We start from the raw sequence: 22,384 nt of genomic DNA, 5'->3' as shown, positions 1-22,384 counted from the left end.
AATCCCTTCGGAATGGATGACAACGCAGGGCAACCAGATATCCACAAGGACTCCAAACTTAATTTCTGTACGAGCCAAATTGGCAAAACCTCCAATTTATTGCAATTTATTATTGCTAACGCTCGTAGGTAGTGGATCTCCCTTATATGGTAGACTCCTCAATTCTTGGTTATGGCTAGCCTCTTGTGACATGTCCTGATTCATCTCTTTATGCCACATAATTCAACAAGGATGGGAAGCCATGCCCAACAGACATTATTCCATGATATAAGATGCTAGTATATATTCATCATTTATCCAAGTTTACATTGGTTCCAACAAAAATTATAGTTTGTAAGCAATGATAAACTGAGATTATGGGAAGAAACAACAGTTCTGCTTTAAGAGTTTATTTTAGACACCCATTCAATCAAATGCAAGATAATTAACATCTAAACTAAAGACAAGCTAAAAAAACTCAAAACATCTAAAAATCTAATTAACATCAAATGCAAGATAATTAACATCTAAACTAAATGTCCATGTCTTAAAAGAGCAAGCTATCTCCTAAACACAGTTAAATGTATTGCAAAGTCCATTCTTAGGTTTCTGCATGAGTTGGCTTAGGGCATTGATCGCAAGTTACAATCAAATGCATGAGTTAGCTTAGGGCATTGATCGCAACTTTAAAAATATATCTAACCAATCGATCTAAGAAATTGATGTAAAAAAATGTATATACCAGGTAGTTATTCCATAAAAGGTATTTTAAATATGAATCTAAGCAATATGTGTAACACAAAAACATACCATTTAACAATGCATGTTAGAAGGAAGGTATAAATCACATAAAAGATAATTTACATGTTGACCTAAGCAATAACTAAACTATGCTATTTTTTTATCTATCTGGAAAAATTGGTCTTAGCAAACCACTATTAACTTGGACATGACCTGTAAACTAGGGTCTGATTTAGCTTGCATAATCCTAGTGCAGCCATATTCAGGTGCTATATAATCCCTCACTTTGGATTCTAGGTCACAAGTAAATCCAACGAAATCTAGTTTCCACTGGCATGAAGGAACTCATGAAACTCAATACATTCCAAGTAACTATCAGATTAAGAAACCCCGTGAACAGATCCAACCATGCCGGAGTCAGAAAACCAGAAGTCTATCAAACCGATTTGGGAAAACCTGACAGTCAAAACGGGGAAAAAGGAGGAAAAACGGCCTTGCGGGAAATGACCATGTGAAAGAATACAGGAAATTGAAATCGACTCCACAGGTATCAATGAGAACACATGCGATAATTAATTAACATTTAGTTTTTGCTCTGGGAGAAAAATTGGCGGGGGTTGGCCATGGATCGATCAGCTAGGGAGAGGTGAAGCTTGCTCTCCCACGGATAACAGCTGGATCAAAAGAGAGGAGCTCGACGTCGGCAAGATTGGGAGAGGAACTCGGCGTTGGCTTGGAGAGGAATGCGGCGACACAGCCAGGCTGGGCTCGACACCATGAACAGATGGCGATGCCCTAGCATGAGGAGGCGGCGGTAGTCGAGTGGTGCCAGCGTGATCTGCGATGGCGGCGGTGCTACTACAATAGGAAACTAGGGCACGGAAGAGGGGAAAGGGCGGCGGTGATTGGGAGTAACCGGCAGCACCCTCGACGGCTGGCGATGGCTGTGGCTTCGGGAATGTGAGGGCAGCGGCGGCTGCGTCGGAGGTCAGCAATGAAGAGGAGATCGCGGTGATGATGAGATCGGTAGGAGAAGAGGAGGAATGGGGGAAAAAAATGAGATTGTTTAGATTTATATACGTAGGTTATTAAATAAATAAACTCCCACTTTATTGGTACTCGAAATAAGCTTTCTCTAAGCTTAATCGATTTACCCTATTAAATGTGTCATACCAACTCCGTTTATATTCTAAAAAATTTATAAAAATTTTCAGAAAATTCTACCTCCCAAGGAAGCGCCGAAAAGTCGATGCGCTAACACTTTAAAGTCAAAGCAACAAGAGCGACGAGGAGCGTCTTTCGCGGAGGAGTCGGAGATAGGTTTTTGTTCGTTTGAAGAGTCACAGAGAAGTGAGTTTTAGGTTTTTTTTCATGAAGTTAAAAAAACTGTTGTATTTTTAGGATTCAACAACATTCAATAGACAACAATTTAATAAAACTGTTGTATATTATCACATAAGCAACACTAAAAGACAATAGTTTTTTAAAACCGTTGTCTTTGACACACATTAGACAACAGTGTTTTGAAAAACTGTTGTTATTTAAAAAATAATATGGTGAACAACAACAGTTTTCAATAAAACTGCTGTTAAATGGAAAAAGGTAACAATTTCTTGAAAAACTGTTGTCTATTAAGTGTGGTTAAATCCAAAAATTCTTGTAGTGTTCGGTCTGGGCTTTCATCTTGTCTTATGGACTCTATCTTTCTAGATTGAGTGGTACTTTTATTTCTTCATCTACAGGTGCTCGGTACCCTCTTCTTAAGGTTTTCATGGAATCTTATAATACGCGATCTATATTTTCAATCAGAGAATCTAATAATTTTATGAGATGAGTTAAGTTGAATTTCATGATTTGGTTTAACTTTGTGTTAGATTCAAGTTTAGTTTTGAGTTTAATAAATAGACATTCTTTGGATAAACTTCTAAGCTATGGTGAGTCACTTGGACATCATTAAAGTAACCATGCTTTCAAAATTTTCTAAATAGTCCTATCCACTGAACTTAGTATAAAACTTTTGTCTAACCAGTTAGGATTAGTAAATGGTAGCTTCAGTTATTTCTAGTAAACCAAATATTCCAGGTCGAAGTCATATCTTCCTAGACATGCATAGACAAAGCTTCCTTAATCTACTATCATCCAAAACTTCTCTAGTACCGTTTATCAAGTTAAACTTTTTTCCCTTTTTAACTTAGTCCTAATTACCTAGTAGGGTAAATTGTTATTTTTGGAGGTGCCAACTAGTTTGGAGCCTCCCCCTTGATTATTGGATTTTTGAATTTAGGTTTTAGGTTTGTGTCGATTTGACTTGGTTATAGTTTGGGTTTCGATTAATTTTGTATTTATTTAGTTTAGGTTTATGTGATTTGATTTTATTCTTTTGGTTTGAATTTATTTTAAGAGGTTTAAGTTTAGAATCTAGAGTTGAGTTATTTGAATTTAGTTTAAAAGGTTTAAGGTAGTGTATTTTACCTTTCGACACTTATTATTTACTGAGTCCTACTTACGTGGTTCGACACGCTTTTAGAACTCAAGCCTTGGTCATTTTCTTAGTTTGAGTTAGGGGTAGAAATGATTTTTATTTTATGTTAGATTGGTATCCGAGTTTGGATTTGTTGTATACCGCTCTTTGGGATCCAAGCATCATATTTAGGTACTTGATTCCCGAGATAAACTTTTTCAACTGTCCTTTGAGCTCGTTGACTTGACTTCTCAGGATAGAGTTTTCTTCCTCAAGTTTTGCAACTTGAGTTGAATCTTTGTCTTGAACTTGGCTAGTCACCAAGTTCATGTTCAGTTATTCCTTAAGGATGTTATTTTCCTTTAGCTGTAGTTTAGTGTGTTCCTTGGTTTTGATTAATCTTTTATTTAGGCAAGCTATTATTTTAAACGAATTTATGTTAAAGGAGTTTAGCTCTGGTCGGTCTGACCCAGATGATGATTCATGGCTCGACTCATTTTTGGACTCGTCCTCTTGATCCGTTTCACCTTCAGATTCGTCTGCTTGCGATCCGTCCGAGGAAAACTCATCCCAAGTTGCCTTTAGTGCTTTCTTCTACTTCTTCTTGATTTAGTCTTCATTCAAGCATTCATGTATGAAGTGCCCCTTTTTGTTGCAGCCATAGCACATGATGTTTGCCTTTGGGTTGTTGGATGCAAACTTGAATATCTTCTTCCTTTCATGTTTATCTTGGTACAAGAAGCACCAAACGATAGAACCTATATTTTGATAATGGCAAAGAGTTCAAAGTTAAGTTGTCTTGTGATCTAATAAGTGTTGAACCAAGTGTACAGGAAAGTCCTAAGTGTACTTAGGAAAAAGTCCTAGTGCATTCTAGGCAGGTAGAAAACCCCAGAGCAAGGTAACCCTAGGTCTTAGGGAGTGGTAACCCTAGGTTATGGAAAGTCTTAGCGGGTTGTGTACTTTGGGCGAAATCCTAGAGTCGGGGACTCTAGTTAAAAATCTTGATGGCCGTGAACCAGGTGAAAGACTGGACGGGTCAGAGATTCGGCGTCCAATGGGAAAGTCCTAAAGTCTCGGGCGCTAAGCAAAAGTCTAGTCAGTCTAGAAGACCAATCTGGCAATAGGTAACTTCTCCTGAGAGAAGTACGTGAGGACGTCTTCCCTATTGAGGGAACAATAGGCGTAGGTTCTACCTAGAGTTTTTGGGAAAATCGAAAATCAAAATCAGATAGTCCAAAAGCTGTCAAAAGTTATTTTCATATATTTCTTGCTATTTGTCTAAACTCTATTTTGCAATGAAATTAACATTTTACAGGTTGAAGTTTTCGCCTTGATCGGTCGGTCAAACTAGGGATTGATTGACCGAACCTCTAAGCAAATAGATTGAATTTCTAGCGAGCTGATAGGGTTCGACCAAGGGATCAATCGACCGAACCTGGGGTTCAGTCGACCAAATAGTGGATAGGCATCGACGTGTTCGAGCCGAGTTGATCAGACCAGATGAGCTGGAGATCGGTCGACCGAATGGCGGGATTGGTCGACCAAACAAAAACTTCTATTCGAGCAGCAGAACCTGGACGAGAAGCCGGGCTAATTCGAGCAGGATCGGTCGACCGATCCGAGGGATCAGTTGACCGATCACAGTCGGGTCAAATCTGATTTCAAGATCAATGGATCTAGATCAGGTCTGAGGTGGCTATAAAAAGGGGTCTCGGCCAGTACTTTGAAAAAAAATGTATTCAGAACAATCTTGTTAGATGTATGCTGCTCTGAAACAACTCAACAGTGCTCAACTGCTATTCCGACAATTGATGGACAACTGTTAATCATTTTTTGTCAGTATACTTTGTCTTTTTCAATACTTGTACTTGTATATTTGTAAAGAATTTTTAGATTTATAGTGATTGTCCAACGAAAGCGATCAACGATCGTAAGCCTTAGAGTAGGAGTCGTTATAGGCTCTGAACCAAGTAAAAGAAACCTTGTTAGCATTGCTCCTTATCTCTTTCTATCTTCCGCTACGTTATTCTGTGTTTTTTGAAACAATGTAAAAAGCCACGACCACCCCCCTCTAGTATACATCGATCCTATAGTTTGGTGAACCTTTTTTGCTTCTAGTGAATATCTCCTTGCCATTTACACTAGTTGCTCTTCTTCATCTAATTCGGATTCAGATTCAGTTTCTACTCTGGGTTTAGTTCCCTATGAAGTACCTACAAGAAAAGTAATTCCTTTCTCGACCTTTGGACCATTAGTTTGTTCGTGTAATTCAAGCTCGCAAAATAATTCATCTAATTTTAACTTAGAGAGGTTCCTTGAAATTTTATAGGCATCTACGATCGATGCCCATAAGGAGTTTCGAGGGAACGAGTTCAGAGCATACCTAATAACGTTATGATTCTCGATTTGGTGTCCGATCATGTGCAAGCCATTAAGGATATCCTTGATCCTTGCGTGTAGTTCACTTGTGGTTTCTCCGTCTTGCATTTTTATATTAAATAAAGAATTAAGGAGTAGGTCACGTTTCGTTACCTTCGAATTGGGAATTCCTTTGTGTAGTTCAATGAGCTTGTCCCGTAGCTCCTTTGTATTCTCGTGCGGGCCAACTCGGTTGAGTTCTTCTTTTGTGAGTCAGCACTAGATCATGTTTAAGGCTTTTGAGTCAGTTTGGGCTTTCTTCTTATCTTCTAGACTCTATCTTTCTAGATTGAGTGATACTTTTATTGCTTCATCTACAGGTGCTCGTTACCCTCGTCGGATGGAGAACCATTGCTTGATGCCCATCTTTAAGCAAACCTCCATTCTCTTCTTCAGATACGGAAAGTCATTTTCATTGAAGAGAGGGGGGAAAGAAGTGCTATATTCCTCAAGTTGGGCCATTGACCACAAAAATAGAAAACTAAAAAGGAGGTACCAAGATTTGATCTTGGATTAGTAGAGTTTGAGAAGAGAGAAAAAGATATTAAATAACTCGAGTGGTGTTGCACCAACTTTAAGTTAAAATCAAAGGAAAAAGTAATTATCTGAAGAGATTAAAGTTTACCAATTCAAACAAAATGTGAAAAATTGAAATATGAAAATAACACTGGTTCCCCAAGCTTGATTGGTGGTTGCACCAATTCAGAGCAGAACATGCTCTGCTACCACTTGTTGGATCAAGTCACATGTGATATGGGGGTGGGGGGGGGCGTGAATCACTTGGTTTTGAAAATTTGTTCTTTTCGGTTTTGAAATCAAAGTGAGCGGTGGAAAACTAAGTTAGAAAGCGAAGTAGAAAAACGAGAAAAAGAACAAGAACACAAGTTTACTTGGTTTGGAGCTTTTGACGACTCCTACTACAAGACCTAGTTCTCACAGACCTATCGATAGGTAGTTCACTAAAATACCTTTTCTAGAACCACTAGAAAAGGGGATCGAGTATAAAAAAAGTCGGTCGGCTTGAGCTCAGCTTTTGGTAGGTTTCTTAGTGACAGTCGGGCGTAGCAAAGTGGTAGTAGGGCAGCAGTAGGAGACCGGAGTAGTTGGAAAGTCGTTTGGACACGTAGAATCTCTTATCGAAGGTATCTCTGAAGCTTTCCCAACCCCTCCTTTTATAGCACTTTGAAGGGGTCTCTAGAGCTTATTAGATCCCAAAAATTCTGATCAGATGAGGAGAATTCGGCCTTATCATTTACTGTTTGAATCTGGCTGATCCGAGGCAGCTCCATCTAGCTAGTTGAACACACTAATCTTCCGGAGGCCATATCTTTTGACTCCGAGCTTGAAATCAAGCTCTGTCAGTTGACATGCGTGTAAAATTCAAAGATCTACATTTTTCTCTACAATATAGGGTTAGAATATGTTGGATCGAGATGCGCTAGAGGGGGGTGAATAGCGCTCGTGGCTTTCACACGTTTCGGATTCAAAAATCGAGTAAGAGCAGCGGAATAAGAAATACAAACAACACACAAAGACACCAAGATTTACTTGATTCGGAGCCTTAGGAGACTCCTACTCCAAGGTCCATGATTGTTGATCGCTTTCGGTGGGCAAACTATAATATCACCAATTCAGTACAATAAGTGTTTACAATTAAATACAATAAATGCTATACTGACAACAAAATTTGAAATCTTGAAGCTCCGGGTTATCGAGGACTTGTCGTAGCTTAGCTGGGTCGTTTCTTGAGCAGCACATGAAACATTAATCACTTTTTAATTGTTATGTTGAGGTGCTGGTCGAATACCCCATATAAAGGCTATTGGAGGCACCTCAAAGCCCCTTGAGGGCGCCTCCACAGTGTCGAGTCAGCCGTGTGGATGAGCTGAGAAGAAGTCTGCATCTATCCTTTTGAAGACGCCTCCATACACCTTGAAGGCGCCTCCAGCCTGCCGTCTGAGGTGCCTCAAGCCACCATGAGGGCACCTCCAGCTCCACTGCGCGCAACCTTTGCTCCTTTGCACCCAAGGTGCCTCAAGCTCCATGAGGGCACCTCAGGTACTATTCATCTGAGGCTGATCTTGCTCATTTGTCCTTGCAAAACATGTTAGTCCATAAACCAACCACATATCCTACAAAACAAAGTTAGCACACACAATAAGCATAGTAATATGAAAGTTTGACAGTCACGGACTGTCCGGTTCTGACTTCGGATTTTCGACCAGAAACCCTAGGTCGAACCGACACCTACTGTTCCCTCTTCCGGGGAACGTGTCCTCACCTACTCCACTCAGGAGAGCATACCTGATGCCAGTTCGGTCCTCCAGACTGACTGGACTTTTCGCCTAGGGTTACCACCCCTTAGGACCTAGAGTTACCACCCCCTAGGGTTTTCCGCCACCTAGAGTTACCTCCCCCTAGGACCTAAGGTTACCCCCCCTTAGGATTTCCTCCACCTAGGGTTACCACCCCCTATGGTTTTCCCCTGCCTAACCACAGTTAGGACTTTCCTGAAAAACCTCATTCACACATGTTAGATAACATATAATCTTAACTTTGAATCCTTTGCCATTATCAAAACTTGGGTTCGATCATCGGATGCTTCCCGCATCAACAATCTCCCCCTTTTTGATTATGGAAACTAAAATTCAAAGTTAAGTAAAAGAGACACAATAAAGAAGTGTTGTAAAGATAATAGTGCAAGCATAACTGAAAATATCACAAGCATGATACAAAGCTCTCCCTTAATAGCTGCTTACAAAAACTCCTCCTAAATAAAAATATAAAATTTTAATTTTTTAATTTGAATTTTGTATTACTCTCCCCCTTTGCCATAAATCAAAATAAGAAAGAAAGCAAGGAAAATTGGGAAAGCGATCAATGGCCTTAGCTAAGAATAAGAGTGTTTGAATTCTTTGATAAACACTTAACTTTTTAGAACAAATTTTCTTGTAATACTTTTAGCTATGTGAACTCAAGAATTTTGAAAAGCCTTGAAAAGTACTTCGATAAATTCGAAAGGTTTTTTGAAAAATACTTAACTAATTTTGAAAAATTTTGAAAAACTTTTGAAAAGTACTTAGTCAAATTTTAAAAACTTTTTGAAAAGTACTTAGTCAATTTTGAAAAGCTTTTTGAAAAGTACTTTTTAAATCCTTAGTTTTTAAAGAAGGGAATAGGAACTACTACACTTAGCTTTAAATAGGAAATTTAGAGAATAAAAATTAATTTTAGAAATAAATTTAGCTAAGGGAAAGTTTTGATTTGAAAAGTAACTTAGCTAAAAGACTTGTAAAAATAGAGGATAAAACTTTAAAGTATAAAAGTATAAAATTTTAAAACCACTTGATTTAAATAATTATAGCTAAGGCCACCCTTACAAAAAGCTCTATAGTCCAAGCATGAATAACACTTAATACTTAATTTTCTTGGCTACATGTCTAACCATTAGCTACTAGCTATTTAGTTAGAGTGCAACAGTTTTCACTTGGTTAGTCAAGTTAAGTTAGTGATCCAGTTAGATTTGACTAAGATAGGATTGCTTAACTTGATTAATGTATTTTTGTTATTTAACACCCAGACTTATGTCGATGCACTGACATAAGCATTCTTAAGTCTAGACAGTACCCTATGCATCTCACACCGTTCTAAGGATTTTCAAACATAGGCAAGTTAAACCTAGTGTGCTTGTGAGATGCTCTGGCTGAAACTAGGCGTACATGATTTCTAGGGGGTAAGATCCTAGGCTAAACCAGATTTTTGAAAACACTAACAAAAGTTAGAATTTTGAAAGATATTTTTCCTAGGATTTTAAAACCAACAAAATAAAAACACGTAGAGATAAGTGCTAATCTACTAAGCATGATAACAAGACAAAAGATAGTCATCATCCATACATGAATTAAGCATAATAGATACAATGTAAGTCTGAAATAGGATCAAATCGGAGGGTCCTCAGCTGGAGGAGGTGATGGAGGTCGCTCGGGTATATGCAATGCTCGATGAATCTCCTCTCGGAGAGTAGTGAAGTCAGTCCGTAGTGTACGGAATCCGTCCAGTACCAGCTATCGTGTCAGTGCAGAGGACTGCTTGAGACGAGCGAGTCTATCCTCAACGGATAAGGAAGTGGAGGGCTGAGTTGACGTCGATGGATATGATGGATCGAGAGGCTCTCCAAATATCTGATCATGAGTAAACTCAAATAACTCCTCTCATACCTCAGGTGGCTGAAAGAACTCATCTGGGGCTAGGCCACCTCCCTCAGCTGGAGCAACTGGCGCATCCTCAATTGGATCGGCTGGTGGAGGCCCACCTCTCCATGCTTGGACCCCTGAGCAGTGATATCTACATGTGCTAATCTAAGATGACGCTGGCCAAATTCATCATAAGGTGTAAGGGGAATAATCGTCCCCCGAGTCACATCTATGCCCTCTATGGTCGAGAAGATGTAAGTTAGCACATGGCAATAGGGCATGTGGACTACTCAGGATGTGACGAGACTAGCCACATAAATAATGTTATAAAACATATGCCATGCAATGTCTATATCTAGATGATGATATAATGCATATAAAAAGAAAGAATGAGATGGACGCATCTTCGGGACGCCTCGAGATGTGATGGGTAGAATGCATGCAGTCAGGACTCTATACATGATGTAGTTCTGTACCCTAAGAGACATTGACATGAAGTTAGAGACTCCAAGTGGTGTCAAAAAAAAAAATACTCATAGAGTGTATCTAGAGTAATGTGGGAGTAGGGCTCGCCAAATGGCAGACCCCTACTAGGGTAGCATAGGAAAGGGCATGTTGACTGTCTGAGTTCTAAACTGGTACGTAATAAGGAGGGAGTAAACTGTATGTCTATTCCACCAACTCTGGTGGAATAGATCAAATCATCAACCCTCTCAAGGTTGTTGTAAAACTAGGCACATAGATCTTGGTTTACTATGTTACTATAGTAAACCAATTTATTAAGCTGATAGTGCTCTATCATCTGAATGATGGGCTGGCAATAACTAGTGAAAAATGGCCTACTTAAATACCTACATTTAATTACAAAGTATGAATGCTCAATGAACTAAGCCTATGTTGCTCAGTAGGGAATCTAGCATCGACAGAGGGGGCAGTGCCCGATGTGGACGCAACATTACGTCATTTCCTAATTTCAACCATATACACATAAAATAGCAAAACAAGCACAACAAACATGTATAGGATGATTTAAAATAGATTAGGGTATACCTAGGAGGCATTATTGGGTTTAGGTGAGGGAAACTTGGGTTGAAGGTGCCTTGGAAGGAAGAAATCGCCAATTTGGTGTGTGGGAATCGCGATCAGAAGACGAACAGAATCACTTCTGTTAGCTGTAAATTTTTGGGTTGAGGGTGCCTTCAACGTCTTTGAAGGCGCCTTGGAGGTGTTGTTTGAGGCACCTCGGAGATGATCTGAGGCGCCCTAAGATGTGTCGGCGGGAGTTTTCCCGCCTTTCTCGAGGGTGCCTCCCTTTTGTGGGAGGCGCCTCCGAGAGGCGCCTAACGTGGCTTCCTCCTTAAAAGATTTTAATTATATTTAAAAAAAGAGTTAGATTTTTAAATAAGTTTTGATTTTTAAAAGATTTTTAAATAAGTTTTGAAAACATTTTTAAATAAGTTTTTAAAAAGATTTTTAAATAAAATTTTGAAAGATTTTTAAATAAGTTTTAAAAATATTTTTAAATAAGTTTTTTAAAAAGATTTTTAAATAAGTTTTTTAAAAGATTTTTAAATAGGTTTTTAAAAGACTTTTAAATAAGTTTTTAAAATATTTTTAAAGAAGTTTTAAAAATATTTTTAAATAAGTTTTTAAAATATTTTTAAATAATTTTTTTAAAAGATTTTTAAATAATTTTTTAAAAGACTTTTAAATAAATTTTTAAATAACTTTTAAATAAATTTTAAAATAACTTTTAAAAAGATTTTTAAATAAGTTTTTAAAAGATTTTTAAATAAATTTTTAAAAGATTTTTAAAGAAGTTTTTAAAAGATTTTTAAATAAATTTTTAAAAGATTTTTAAAGAAGTTTTTTAAAAATATTTTTAAATAAGTTTTTAAAAGTTTTTTAAATAAGGTTTTAAAAGATTTTTAAATTAGTTTTTAAAAGATTTTTAAATAAATTTTTAAAAGATTCATAAATAAGTTTTTTAAAAATATTTTTAAATTAAATAAGTTTTATAAGATTTTTAAATAAGTTTTTCAAAGATTTTTAAATAAGTTTTTAAAGAGATTTTTAAATAAGTTTTTAAAAGTTTTTTAAATAAGTTTTTAAAAGATTTTTAAATAAATTTTTAAAAGATTTTTAAATAAATTTTTTAAAAAGATTTTTAAATCAGTTTTTTAAAGTTTTTTAAATAAGTTTTTTAAAAGATTTTTAAATAAGTTTTTTAAAGATTTTGAAATAAGTTTTTAAAAGATTTTTTTTAAATAAGTTTTTAAAAGATTTTTAAATAAGTTTTTAAAAGATTTTTAAATAAGTTTTTAAAAGATTTAAATAAGTTTTAAAAAGATTTTTAAATAAATTTTTAAAAGATTTTTAAATAAGTTTTTAAAAAGATTTTTAAATAAGTTTTTAAAATGGATTTTTAAATAAGTTTTTAAAAAAGATTTTTAAATAAGTTTTTAAAAAGATTTTTAAATAAGTTTTTAAAATGGATTTTTAAATAAGTTTTAAAAAAAGATTTTTAAATAAGTTTAAATTAATTGCTTAATAAGTTGTTTGATTAAATTCAGCCTAGATCCATCTCACCCGATTCTAAGTTATCAATCAGGGAACCTTAAGTAGTTTTGTGAGATGATTATCTTTGATATAGATTATTTGTAAGGATTAATTTACATTTTAGTTAAACTTAGATTTTTCAATTGGTTAATTAAATATTCATTTCGAAGATTAGCTCCTTGACTGTGGCGAGACACTAGGCCTTCTTGGATATGAGATCATCTACCACTTCTAAACAGAGCCTTTCAAAGAAAATATATATTTAATTTCCCTTTTGAAATCCCTAGGTTTAACTAAATAAGTGTAAATTACACCTTGGTCCTTAGTCTATCCTAGTCTAAACATGCTTATTACAAGAAAGAAAATAAACAGGCATCAAACAATTCTAGAGATAGTTTTTCTATTGGCTCCCCCTGGATCATAGCCTCGATATAGCCTATCAAGGTAATGTACTTGATCCTTGGGGGCCCAATACTGACCAAGTCCAACTTGATTGACCAAGTTGGACTTAGGTACCCATGCTTGGACTATCTTTCTATTCGGTCTGTTAACAAGCGATAAATAAGACTGATATTTCTTTTTAGTTCTAAATCCTAGTCCAGATAGATTGTATACGACTTTCTGATTTTCAAGAATCAAGTCGAGATTCTTGGAACCCAGTGTAAACCGTTCCAATGTTAACTTCAAATCTTTGACTTGACTTTTCAGGCTGGAATTCTCTTCCTCAAGCTTTTGGACTTGAGTTGAGGTTCCAGTCTGAACTGGGTCAGTCAAGGATTCGGAGTTAGTCACTTCTTTAAGGGATGTTACTTCCTTTAGAAGCGACTTGATCCGAACATTAGACTTAGCTAGTTTACGCATTAAGTGATTTATCAAATTATATAAACGAATTGTACTTACAGAGGGGATCGGGCCTTCTAAAATGGATACGGACCCCCAACTTCTCTTAGACTCGGCTTCCGATTCGTCCTCGCTTCCGGAGTCATTGATTTGGTCCCGGGCTATCATTGCGAGGAAACTCGTCTATTCAAAGAAGACTCGTCCCAAGTCGCTTTCAAGGCCTTCTTCTTTCTTGGTTTCTTCGCATCTTTCTGGTTCGGGCAGTTGGCCTTGATATGCCCCTTTTGGTTGCATCCGTAGCATGTCACCTCGAACTTCACCTTTGGTTGGGCCTCCTTGGATTGGATCACCTTTCTAACATCTTTCTTTTTGAAGCCCTTCTTCTTTATGTAGAGCTTCTTAACCAGGTTGACAAGTTCATTCGTGAGCTCGTCGTCGTCATCGTCTGAATCCAGTTCTTCTTCCGATTCTGGTTCGGTTCTGCGCCTTCTGCTTGTACCTGCAACCAAAGCTACACCCTTCTCGGCTGGGCATGCATTAGTCTACTCATGTAATTCAAACTCATAAAATAGTTCATCTAATTTTATTGACGAGAGATCCTTGGATACCTTGTAAGCATCTACCATGGATGCCCACAAGGTATTCCTAGGAAAGGCGTTGAGTGCATACCTTATGATGTCCCTATTCTCCACCCTTTGGCGGATTGCGTGGAGTCCGTTCAATAGGTCTTGTATGCAGGCGTGCAGTTGGCTTGCTGTTTCATTTTCCTGCAATTTGATGTTATATAGTTTATTTAAAATAAGGTCTCTCTTGCTTACCTTTGTATCTGATGTACCCTCATGTAGTTTGATCAGCTTTTGCCACAACTCCTTTGCACTTGAGAAAGGTCCTACTCTGTTGAGTTCTTCCTTTGTCAGGCCACACCGGAGGGTGCAGGTTGCTTTTACATTAGCTTATACCTTCTTGATTAGGGTTGCATCCCAGTTCTCACAAGGTAGTGGCTTGCCGGCGCCGTCAGTTGGTAACTCCAGCCCGATTTTGATGATCATCCAGACTTCAAAGTGAGTCTGGAGATACGCCTCCATCCGACCCTTCAAGCAACCGAAGTCGTCTTCGGTGAAGAGCGGTGGGCGAGCGGCGCTATATCCTTCTTGGTAAGCCATTTGAGATCTTGTACAAAAAAAAAACAAATAGAAAACGAGTCCCAGGACTTGATCCTGGATTAGCAGTGCGGTACCAACTTTGAGACAAATCCGATTACGAAAGAAAACTAGATCAAAAGACGGTAAGAATACCGATTCCGATCGACTCCGAAATACTAAAAAATACCATGAAAAAGTGCTTGATTGGTGGTAGCACCAAGTCAAAGTACCCCCGCTCTGATACTAATTGTTGAATTAAGATGCGCTAGAGGGGGATGTTGGTTGCTACTCGGAAAACCTAACGGTTCCACTGTACAAAAATTTTGTACAAAGGTCTGAACCTTTTCCTAGCTACCATGTGTTCTTTTAAATTAAACTTGGATCGCCTGCGGAACTTAACACGTTTGATCCTAAGTTTAATTTATTTGTTCTTTTAGGTTTAGACTTGGATCTCCTGCGGAACTTAACACGTTCGATCCAAATCACCTAGGTCACAAAGACAATTAAATATCTATTTTCAAAATCGGCTTCCAGTACTGCATGGCGAGACACATGGCCTTCTTGGATATGGGAGCAACCACCACCGACTAGACAAAGCCTTTTAAGGAAATTAAATATTTAACCTTCCCATAGTAACCCTAGGTTAACTTCTAAGAACAATCAAATCACAAGGAAAAGAAAAAACAAAAGATCACAATTTCGAAAACTAATTTGAAAAATTAGAATCGCATGCCTCTTGTATTTGGTATTTTTACATGGAGATAAAACTAACATGATGTGAAAAACAATATTAGTTATACCTTTCTTAGTAGATAATGACCTATAGATTTTCTACCGTATTCCTCTTCTAATCTCGGACGTTGTGTGGGCAACGTTCTTGCAAGACGAGAAACACCTAGCACCTCCTTCTTCTTCCTTCAAGTTTTGGCCAAGCAAGACTTCCAAAGGATGAAGATCTTTTTCCACCAACCAAGCTCCAAGGGACACAAGCTTTCTCTCCTTCTTCTCCAAGCTAAGATCCGACCACCAACTAAAACTCAAAGAGCATGAAGAGGTTCGGCCAAAAAGATGGATAGAAGAGAAAGAGAAGAGACCGGCCACACCAAGGAAGAAAAGAGGGAGAAAATAGAATAGAGGTTGTTCACCTTGAAGGCACCCAAACCCCCTCTTTTATAATCCTTAGCTTTGGCAAATAAGGAAATTTAATTACAATAAAATTTACTTAACTTTCATTGACATGAATTAATTAAGAAAGATTAAATAAAATTTCCTAATCATCCATGTCATGGTCGGCCACCTCATGTAAGAAAACAAGGAAATTTTTCGCTAGAAAAATTAAAGCTTCCTAATTTGCTTCCGGAGAAATTTTAAAATAAAATTTATCTTTAATAATCCCTTCATGATTGATGCTATAAAAGGAAATTTCTATAATTTTAAAATTTAACTTTTCAACATGTGGATGATAAATAAGTAAAGTTTTTATCAAAATTAAAATCAACCTTTTAATCTACAAATAAGGAAAGCGATTTAACTCTTCTCTTAATCTTTTGTAGAATCTTATAAAAGAAAATATTTTAATTTTTAAACTCTCTTTTAAATCATGTATTCCACATAAGAAAAAATTTAAAATTAAAATTCCTTTTTGTATTTTAATGGCCGACCACCTAGACTTGGGTTCAAGCTAGGGCCGGCCACCCATGGACCAAGGCTTGGCCGGCCCTAGCTTGGTTCCCAAGCTAGCTTGGCTGGCCCCTATAACATGGGTATGAAGGTGGGTATAGTACTCTATAAATAAGAGGCTACGATAGGGACCAAGAGGAGGAATTGGTTTTGGTCTCCAGATAAAATTAAGCATCCCGTGTTCGCCCCGAACACACAACTTAATTTTATCAATAATAATTCATTCCACTAGAGAACTATTATTGAACTACCGCACCAATCCCAAATTACATTTTTTGGGCTCCTTCTTATTATGAGTGTGTTAGTCTCCCTGTGTTTAAGATGTCGAATGTCCACTAACTAAGTGAGTTACTGACAACTCATTTAATTAATATCTTAGTCCAAGAGTAGTACCACTCAACCTTATTATCATGTCGGACTAAGTCCACCTGCAGGGTTTAACATGACAATCCTTATGAGCTCCTCTTGGGGACATTATCAATCTAGATCACTAGGACACAGTTTCCTTCTATAATCAACAACACACACTATAAGTGATATCATTTCCCAACTTATCAGGCTTATTGATTTATCAAACTAAATCTCACCCATTGATAAATTAAAGAAATAAATATCAAATATATGTGCTTGTTATTATATTAGGATTAAGAGCACACACTTCCATAATAACTGAGGTCTTTGTTCCTTTATAAAGTCAGTATAAAAGAAACGACCTCTGATGGTCCTACTCAATACACTCTAAGTATACTAGTGTAATTATATAGTTAAGATAAACTAATACCTAATTACACTACGACCTTCCAATAGTTTGTTCCTTTCCATCTTGATCGTGAGCTACTGTTTATAATTTATAAGGTACTGATAACATTATCTTCTGTATGTGACACCACATACTATGTTATCTACAATATAAATTAATTAAACAACTACAAATGAATGTATATAATTTGACCAAATGTGATTCTTTATTCAAAATAAATGTCTACAAAAGCTTAGGCTTTCAGTATACACTCTAACAGGGGGGTGAATAGCGCTCGTGGTTTTCACATGTTTCGGATTCAAAAATCGAGTAAGAGCAGCGGACTAAGAAATACAGACAACACACAAAGACACCAAGATTTACTTGGTTTAGAGCCTTGGGCGACTCCTACTCCAAGGTCCACTATCGTTGATCACTTTTGGTGGGCAAACTATAATATCGCAAATTCAGTACAATAAGTGTTTACAATTAAATGCAACAAATGCTATACCGACAACAAAATTCGAAATCTCGAAGCTCTGGGTTATCGGGGACTTGTTGTAGCTTAGCTGGGTTGTTTCTTGAGCAGCACACGAAAGATGAATCACTTTAGAATTGTTACGTTGAGGTGCTGGTTGAATACCCCATATAAAGGCTATTGGAGGTGCCTCAAAGCCCCTTGAGGGCGCCTCCACAGTGCCGAGTCAGCCGCGTGGATGAGCTGAGAAGAAGTCTGCGTCTATCTTGTTGAAGGCGCCTCCATACACCTTGAAGGTGCCTCCAGCCTGCCGTATAAGGCACCTCAAGCCACCATAAGGGCGCCTCCAGCTCCACTGGGTGCAACCTCTGCTCCTTTGCACCCGAGGCGCCTCAAGCTCCATGAGGGTTCCTCGGGTACTGTTCATCCGAGACTGATCTTGCTCATTTGTCCCTGCAAAACATGTTAGTTTACAAACCAACCATATATCCTGTAAAACAAAGTTATCACACACAATAAACATAGTAATATGAAAGTTTGACAGTCACGGACTGCCCGATTCTGACTTCGGATTTCCGACCATAAACCCTAGGTCGAACCGACGCCTACTGTTCCCTCTTCTGGGGAACGCGTCCTCACCTACTCCACTCAGGAGAGCATACTGTTAGAGTGTATACTAAAAGTCTAGCTTTTTGTATAAACATATAAGAATCACATTGGTCAAATGTCTGCATTTATTTGTTAAGTGTAGTTGTTCAATTAATTTATATTGTAGATAATATGGTGTGTGGTGTCACACACAGAAGATCATGTTATCAGTTCTTTATAAATTACAAACAGTTGCTCACGACTAAAATGGAAAGGAGCAAACCATTGGAATAATCGTAGTATAATTAGGTATTAGTTTATCTTGACTAATAAATTGCACTAGTACACTCTAAGTGTATTGAGTAGGACCATTTTAGGTAAGTTCTTTTTATACTGACTTAATAAAAGAACTAGACCTTAGTTATTATGGAAGTGTGTGCTCTTAATCATAATATAATAACAAGCATATATATTTAGTATTTATTTCTTTAACTTATCAAAGGGTGAGATTTAGCTCGATAAATAAATAGGTCCGATAAGTTGAGAAATGATATTACTTATAGTGTGTGTTGTTGATTATAGAAGGAAACTGTGTCCTAGTAATCTAGGTTGAGAATGCCCCCAAGAGGAGCTCATAAGGATTGTCATGTTAAACCTTGCAGGTGGACTTAGTCCGACATGACAATAAGGTTGAGTGGTACTACTCTTGGACTAAGACATTAATTAAAGTGAGTTGTCAGTAACTCAATTAAATTAATGGGCATTCGATATCTTAAACACAGGGAGACTAACACACTCATGATAAGAATGAGCCCATAATGTAATTTGGGATTGGTGCGGTAGTGCAATAATAACTCTCTAGTGGAATGAGTTATTATTGATGAACTTGAGTTGTGTGTTCGGGGCGAACATGGGATACTCAAGCTCGTCGGAAGGACAAAACCAATTTCTCCTCTAGGTCCCTGTTGTAGCCTCATTAATGCCTTAAATCCACTCATGAAAAGCCCATCTTGGTGTCCAAGAAGGGGCTGACCCATGGCTTGGTGACCAAGTCAAAGGGGCCGACCATAATCTCCTTAAGGTGGCCAACCATGTGCTTCATGAAGGGGCCTGTCACATAATTCAAATTATGAGGGGTGTTTTGAATTTTTAAAATCTTCTCTTTGTAGATATCTACAAGTTTTAAAAGAGATATTTTAAAATATAAAACTTTCCTTATTTGAATTAGGCCACATGATTTAAAAGAAAGTTTAAAAGTTTTAAAACTTTCATTTTTTTAACCATCCTCATTGTTTTAGAAAAAAGGAAGAGAAGTTTTAAATTTGAAAACTTTCTATTTTTGTAACCATGTTAAAAAAAGGAAATTTTAGAAGAGAAGTTTTAAAATTTAAAACTTGATTTTAATTTTTTAGAACTTTCCTTTTTTAACATCCACATAAGGAAAGAGAGCTTGTAAAATTTTATAAGAGGATTTTTTCTTTTATAAAATTTTATAAAAAAAAATTATTTCTCTTGATGATGATGTGGCCGGCCACCCTTGCTTGGTGTCCAAGCAAGGGGTCGGCCATTAAAAGCATCCAATCATCCATGATTCAATCAATTGAATCAATGATTGATGATTGAATCAATCAAGAGGAAAGAAAAGGAAAAATAAAAAGGAAAAAGGAAAAACAAGAGGAAGATTTTATTTTTTGTAAAAAGTCTTACCTTATTTACCTTGGGCAAGTAATATAAAAGAAGGGGAGGAGAGGCCTCATGGTACATCAATTCTTATTTTCTTGTTGGTGCTCTCTATTGTGGGTGGCCCTCTCTCCCTTCCCTTTCCCCTTGCTCTCTTTGGTTCCTTGGTGGTGGTGGTGGACGAATTATAGAGAAGGAGGAAGAAGGCTCTTGGGTGGTGTTCATCTTAGAGGATCGTCGCCCACACGATGTCCAAGGCGAGGCGAGAAATATGGCAAAAGATCTCAAGGTTATTAGCATACAAGGAAAAAGGTATAACTAGTAATTATTTTCCGTATCATACTAGTTATTTTTCTTTGTATGAATTCTAAACACAAGAGGCATTAGATTCTAGTTTTTCGAATTTGTTATTCGAGTTTGAGTTTTTTTTGTTTTCCAAATTTGTGATTTGATTGTTCTTTTTGGTTAAATCTAATGTTATTTTAGGAAATTAAATATTTAATTTCGTTAAGAGGTTTTGTCAAGGCAGTGGTGGATGCTCCCATACCCAAGAAGGTCATGTGCCTCACCATGTTTGTTTTGGGAACCGATTTCCGAAATAGATATTTAATTGAATATGTAACATAGGTTGATTTAGATCAATAGTGTTAAGTTCTGCTTGCGATCCAAATCTAAACCATTAAAAACAAATAAGTTAAATTTGGAATCAATAATGTTAAGTTCTATTTGCGATTCCTAATTTAGTTTCTAAAGAACACAATAAGTTGTTTAGGAAAGGTTCGACACTTGTACAAAATTTTTGTACAGTGGAACTGGTATGATCTTTCTAGGACCAACCAACACATACCCGATGCCAGTCCGGTCCTCCAGACCGACTGAACTTTTCGCCTAGGGTTACCACCCCCTAGGACCTAGGGTTACCACCCCCTAGGGTTTTCCGTCACCTAGGGTTACCTCCTCCTAGGACCTAAGGTTAGCCCCCCCCCCCCTTAGGATTTCCTCCTCCTAGGGTTACCACCCCCTAGGACCTAGGGTTACCACCCAGGGGTTTCCCCTACCTAACCGTAGTTAGGACTTTCCTGAAAAACCTCATTCACATATGTTAGATAACATATAATCTTAACTTTGAATCCTTTGCCATTATCAAAACTTGGGTTCGATCGTCGGATGCTTCCCGCACCAAAAGAATATATGCATGAATAGTTTATATATATTTATGAGTTAGATCCTATCTTACCAAGACTAGGATCTAGTCAAGGTCTCAATTTAGATTTTCGAAATAAACCTAAATTGGACCGACACCTACTGTCCCTTTGAATGAGGTTACGTCCTCACTTAGTCACTCTCCTTCAGTGACTTACCTCTACTTACCGGGTGTAGAGTTACCTTCTAGAATTGCACATCTGGACTTCGGGAATCTAACATCCTGAACTACTGGAATCACACATCCGGTTTTCTCTAGTCGGGAATCGTACATCCCGACCTGCCAGAATCGCACATCTGCATTTCACTCATCAGCAATCGGACATCCCGACTACCAATCGAGAATCGAACATCCCGACTAGACTTTCTTCCAATCGGGAATCAAACATTCCGACTGCCAATTGTGAATCGAACATCCCAAAATCTGCACACTTAGTAAATGCATTAAATCATGGCAACACCTAACTTAACTCCTTTGTCATTCATCAAAACCTGAGTTAGATCATTAGTATAAATTACACCAACAGTCGAGAGTTAAATGTGGATGCGAGTTATGATAACTAGTTCAGTGGAGCGACTCACTGTAAGAGTTTTTATGGTTATCTATATATATGGATATGTTTGTGAAGCTCTTACTGCAGCTTGAGTGTAAGTTTCCTTCGACTTGAGGTATACAAGTCATCTTTGTCATGAATACTAATACTTTGACATCTTAAGGAAGCACCTCATTGAGGTGTTGTCTCGGGATGATAGGGTATACGTCAAAATGCCCGATCGAGAAAGGCATTGCGTTACTTGTAGGTAAAATCAAGACAAAAGAGCTGAAGCACAAGTTCTAATCTAAACTTGAATCCAAAGAAGAATTGGATTCAGAAGATGATGACAAGATTATCGCCGAACTAGTTAGTCTAGTTCGCAGAATGCTTAAGAAGAAGAAGATGGTCTAATCAAAGAGCAAGCAATAGGGTCTAAGTCGAACCACGAAGCCCGAGCCAGAAGTAACTTGCTAAGGGTGAAATCAGAAGGAACTTTACAATCCAGAGTGTATGAACATAAAGGAAACCAAAAAAAACAAAGAAGAAGGAAGGTCTTAAATGCATCGTGGTCCGAGCCGTTGGAAGAGTTGGATGTGGTAGAATAAGCTCAAGCAAGCTTTCTGGCACTACCAGTGCGAGAACAAGTGTCCGAGACCGAGTTTGAGCCTGAGTCCAGATCTGAATCTGAAGTTGAGTTCGACACAAGCCACAGATCCTTATCCATTTCAGATGAACCAAACAACAAGGTACATTCTCCCCTAGTCGAAAAATTGTATGACATGATTCACTACTTGATGCGCAAGCTAGTCAAGTCCAATGCCTGGATCAATTCACTCCAAAAGGAGGTAAAAGTCCTTAAAATGGAGACTAACCCAAGTTCTTTGATTGGGCAAGTTCAAAGTGGAACTTCAACTCAAGTCCAAAAATTTGAGAAAGAAAATTCCACTCTGAAAGGTCACATCAAAGAACTTAAAGAATCATTAAAATAATAAATTTTGGGTTTCAAAAATCTTGATATGATACTTAGAAAATAAAATGTTATATACAATCGATCCAAGCTAGGATACAAAGTTAAAACTTGACTTAAATCGTACCTATCAATTATCAATTGTGAATCAGAATACTACAAACCAAGTCCAAGCAT

This window comes from Zingiber officinale, chromosome 8A (genome assembly GCF_018446385.1).
Source record: "Zingiber officinale cultivar Zhangliang chromosome 8A, Zo_v1.1, whole genome shotgun sequence".
Classification (NCBI taxonomy): Eukaryota; Viridiplantae; Streptophyta; class Magnoliopsida; order Zingiberales; family Zingiberaceae; genus Zingiber; species Zingiber officinale.
Note: the sequence above shows the minus strand (reverse complement) of the source record.